Here is a 5,226-nt window from a genome sequence, read left to right as displayed (position 1 = left end):
CCACTGCATTCTTTGACAATCCTCCTCATTCTCTGCTGGGGAGTGGGTCATGCCTGATTTAGGCTTTTTTGTTACACTTATTTTTCAAGCAGAAACCACCAGATACTTTCAGATTTTCCTAACCACTCAAGAGCACATAAGTAAGGCAGTTCTGTTTTTTGCTTTTATTTATTTTTTTAAAAATATATTTATCTTTTGCTATAAAAATACATCACACTTTCGGCGATTTTAAATTATTGACCTTAAGAAATAATTGAAAGGAAACATTTCAGAAGCATCCTTGCTGACCTTGCTAAATATTTATAATGAGTTAAGTGGATTCAAGCAGGATTGTTTCTGATGCAAAGAACCTTGAATTGTTTTTAGTATATAAAATGCTATGACTTTCAAGTGTATGTTGAAAGAGGATTAGATTTGCTGTGTTTAAAAAGGGAGAAATAACTTTGAATAGGACATTTACCTTATATGGAAAAAATGTTTCAAAACTAAATAAAATTTGCTCACAAAAACAAAAACAAAACAAAAAAAAACCCTGACTTTTCCTTTCCAAAAACCAAGGAGAGGATTAATCTGCTAATGGTTTAGAAGCTCTACTTCCTTCCATTTGAAGCGGAATCCTCAGTAGCAATAATACACTTGAGGATTTACCCAATCAATACCTGCAAGAAGGACAATCACTCCTCCGACTTGTTCACCCACAGTCACAAGGTTCAAGCACACTTATGTCAAGGCCCCCCTTACGAAGTCCAATGTCAGACCGAGAGCTCCTAAATCTTTTTGTTCAATACATTGGATCAGACATGATGGCTTTTCTGATAAGAGCTTTCCTAAATTTAGGTTCATTTAATACTTTAAACTTGAAAAATAAGAATACAAACTGGAGTCTTTCCAAGTGTTTATAGATTAATATACATTTTAGGCACTTGCTAACTAGGTAAATACTGTTTAAGGAGAAACCACATGTTGACCTGAGTGGTGTGGCCTCCAAATCAAAGTAGGAGTGGGTTCACTGTTTATGAACAGCAGCCCTAAGCCATTTTAGGGGCAGAAGGAATTCACTTAACCAGATGTAACTCCTAAATCTTTTGCTAAATTATTTGTGCATCCATATAACATGTCTTTATTGAGCCCTATGTGCCAGTTACTGTGATTCAGCGAGGACACAAGTTCCAAAGATATATTAGGATTCTTGGTTGCAAGTATAAGAATGTAACCTAAATGTCTTCAGCACAAAAGGGAATTTATTGGCTCATATAACTGGGAAATGCAGAATGTATTTACTTCTCATAGACTAAATCCAGGGGGCTACTATGCTATTTGGGTTTTACTTTCATATTCTGACTGTGCTTTTCTCTCTTGGGTTAGCTGAACTCCATGGAACTGCTCACTCCATGAGATAGGAAGGATAACTGTTAGTGGTCCAAGGTTTGTATCATAACAGCACCCAATTGAAAAGGAAAAGAGGAACTTTGTTTTCCAGGATGTATATATTAATGTCACAGAAAGTCTCTGTTCAATAATATGCCTATGTTTAGATCAGTGACTGTCGTCAAGAATATACAGTACTGGGATTGGCCTGAGTCAGATGCCAAGCCTGCTGCAAGAAGGTAGACAGGATACTGTGAAGAATAGTCTCCGCAGAACCACATGGGTGAAGGAGAGGTGTACCCTAATGGAAAGAATGGTCCTGGGCAGACAAAGGTAACTGACGCTCACAATGAGTGTCTAATGCTTTCCTCGAGAAACTCTGAGTGTGGTGAAGGAGAAAGACATAAAAATAATTGCGATAGTTACGTAAGTGCTCATCGGCATGTGAGCAAGGGAGGGGAGGAGAGATAAAGGTCAGGAAAGCCTTATTCGAACTGGTTCTATCATAGGTTGACCCCATGTTCTTGGGCTTGAAGGATGTTTAAAGTTGTCCTTTTTTCAGTGCAGTGCTTTCCAGGGCTCCTCTGGAGGTTCCCGGTCTGGGCGTCCACCAGAAATTTGACTGCACATTTTCCTTTGGCTTGACTATTCTCCTTTCTGCAGACCCTGGTTTGAGCAGGGCCATTCTCCATGAGCTCATACTTGTTGGAGTCCTCTCACCCAGGAGGTTCAACTGGATAGGGCTTAAAAGGTCTGCAGCCTAGTTCTCTCTTCAGCATTGTCATGTCTGTCCTAGGAGAAATACTCATCTCTTGTCCCATCAAACTAAGGGTGTGCAGGACTTTCCCCAACTCAGCAGCCCTCTCCTGTCTCCACCGTCAAAGTGACCAGTCACCCTATTGCTCAGCTTCTAGATTTCCCAGTGGAAGGCAGAGTACAGGCCATGGTTGTATCTGCCAACATGCTACTCTTGTCATATGACTCAATGAAAGCCCCCTTCATCTGGCTTGAAATAAAGGAGATAGACTCCTTCATCTCCACTCTCTATCTTCCACCAACTCACCAACTCCCCTTTATAGGAATGTGTAGCAACTCAAAGCCCTGTTCAAAAAGTTCTAGATTATACATGCCAATTACAAAAGGAGAAAGCTGTCAATTTTAAGGGCACTGGGTATACTTTCTACTTAGTTGTTTCAAGGTTAAGAAGACTCACTTATTCAATTAGTGGAGACATGAGACAGTGACAGCTCTTTCCTAAAATAGATGAAAAGGGTGTTGCTGGGAAAAGAATTCTGACTGTAATTTGAGAAAGGTGCTATTAAAATAATGAGTCAGTATTTTAAATGACACATCTAAGGAGATGTACTAGCCAGTCATACTGCTTCTGTTCCTGAGTGACCTCTTTCACAAAGACCCCCAGAAAGAAGGAAATGCAATAGTAGAGAGGTTCCCTTGCTCATGATCACCTCTTTAAGAACTTTCGAACTCACCAATTTTTTTTTTTTTATCAGAAAAGTGTTAGATGGAAGAATAATAAAGGTTACTCACAGCCAGTGGTTGTTGTTGCTGTTTTTCCTTCTGTATGAATAAAGATCATTTATTTACTCAACAAAAAATTTTTGAGCAGCCACATGTGTTAGGAGCTGAAGAGAGAATAGTAAAGAAGACACTAAAAAGGTGTTTATAATCCAGTAGTAGAAAAGAATGCTGATTTTAGTGGTAGCTTGTTATTTGAATTAGCCAAACGAGATGCTTTTAAAAAATCTGTAGCACGATCTATAGTATTTCTCAGAGAAATTTACCCTGAGGAACAGTGATTTTGTATTTACTACGTAATAGGCAGGCCACCAGACATTCTGAATTCAAAAAGCAGTGAAAAATGGAAGAAAAAAAGGAGAAAGAAATGAGTAAGAATCATTAAGAACAAATATTAGATTTAGTAATAAAGCCATAAATTATAATTGTTATAATAGTAATTTTTATAAGTCACATTTATTGAGCACTTACTATATGTTATGCCAAGCACTTTCATGATTATATTATTTATTGTTCATAACAATTCTGGAAAATAAGTATTTTATTATCCCCATTTTACAGATGTGGAATTTGGAGCACAGCTAGCAGGTGACAAAGCCAGATTTGAAAATGGCAGTCTTGATCTTAACCGCTGCTTCATGTAACCTGGAATGAATATGCACTACGCACATTCTCTCAGTCATCAATTTTCCACTGGAGTGTGTTGTAAATGGGACCCATCCTCAGGGAGTTATTGCGATAGCCCATATTTTCTTGGTCACAAGAGAAAAGCTTCTGGTCCTCGACTTGTTGTTGTGTGTAAATAATAAGAATCTACTAGATTTTCTCCTGGAACATATTTATTCCATTAATATGATCACCCTTACCTGCTTTGTGTTTGAAAATCAGTGCCATCTTGTTATAAGCTTTGTTCTTACTTGTCTTAAATGAAATTGTATTGAAAGAAGTAAGGGATTTGGAAGTGATGAGCTTCAGGGGAATTATCCAGGCATCTGAGAATATCAAAGACTTCGTGAAGTGTTCTCATTGCCTGTGGGCTATGTGAGCCCAAAATGCATGGCACCCTTCACAAGGGAGTCTCTCTCTTGTGGAGTAGAACTGAGATCTTCTCCAGGGACACTTCCTTGACTGGCTATCTCCCACTGCTGCTCTATTCAGAATCAGAAAGAAGCCAATGGTCCCAAGATGAAGCTCTAAGGAACCCCTGCTGTGCACTTGAACATGTGGAGTTCAATTTTAGCACTATCTGCTAGAAAAGAAGAACAGGACCTCATGCTGAGAGAAAGTCTCCCAAGTTGAGTTGGCTCTCTGGAAAACAACTGGATATGGTATTTGTCTTTATTACAGTTTCCACAGACTTTTAAAAAAAAAAAAAGTTGTTTATAAAACAAAAGCCACATACAATTTGGTATGGTAACATTTTTTAGAATTTTGTTTTTGCACAGCGGAAACCAGGGCCGATGTGGTCATGGTGGAACCGGAGCCAGTTCTGTTACCCCAAAGCACCTCTCTTAAAACACGAATCTGAGTAAGCCAGGCTCAGCGTTGCCAGGAACAGCCGGCATTGTTTGGCTCTTTGGAGAGACTTCCGGGACAAAATGCTCCAAACAACCACAGCAAAGCCCCCCCACGATGGAACCTTGATCGTGCACATGGCACACCCGGCCTCCTATCGCTCACATTTTCAGGAGTGGAGGAAAATGTCCCAGGTCTCCTCCTTTCTTCCAGTCCAGTGAGAGTTGATCATGGTCATCGTTTCCTGGAGTGTCACGGTATACATGGTTCTCGCCTTTCCTCTCTACCACTAAGACATCCCAGGCCAGTGGAGACACCTTTCTTGTTTGCAGTTCTTCAATTCTGTCAGTGAAAGACGCCAAACGAAACATCCAAGTTTCCTGATGTTTTGAGCCAGGTCATGTGAAAACTAAAGAATCCATGTTTTCTGGTTTTGAGAACAGGACTAACAAACTACATTTTAAGCACAAAGGAAGTAAGTTACAAAAAGGGCCAGAATCATGGCACGAAAGTGAAGCATGTAGAAAATTTATTAAAATGTGGGCTTTGGGAGACTTTCTATTGGCTGTGTCTTCATTATCCGTATGACTAGGACAATCTATTGTCCCTTGTCCTGACATTCGGTGGTGAAATTAAATTCAGCACTACAAGTAAGAAAGGGAAAGATTTCTTATATTTTGGAGGCTGCTGTACTATAGACATTTATTTGGATAGTTTCTATACATATATTTTCCTGTGAAAGGGGAAAACGGATACTTCATTACTTTGATTCATTCAGTGGCATAGTGACTCAGGGCTGGACAGAAA

At 39.4% G+C, this 5,226-nt stretch overlaps 1 long non-coding RNA gene across 1 annotated transcript; it reads left to right on the top strand.

Moving 5' to 3' along the window:
- The first annotated feature begins 832 nt into the window (after positions 1-832).
- On the top strand, positions 833-4,963 carry LOC107508507. The gene is made up of 3 exons (XR_001596324.2): positions 833-1,425; positions 1,536-1,701; positions 3,466-4,963. It is a non-coding gene; the product is annotated as an uncharacterized LOC107508507 (long non-coding RNA).
- Positions 4,964-5,226: the final 263 nt, after the last annotated feature.

This window comes from Rousettus aegyptiacus, unplaced genomic scaffold (assembly GCF_014176215.1).
Source record: "Rousettus aegyptiacus isolate mRouAeg1 unplaced genomic scaffold, mRouAeg1.p scaffold_m13_p_1, whole genome shotgun sequence".
NCBI classification, from domain to species: Eukaryota; Metazoa; Chordata; class Mammalia; order Chiroptera; family Pteropodidae; genus Rousettus; species Rousettus aegyptiacus.
This window is presented reverse-complemented; position numbering and strand designations above follow the sequence as displayed.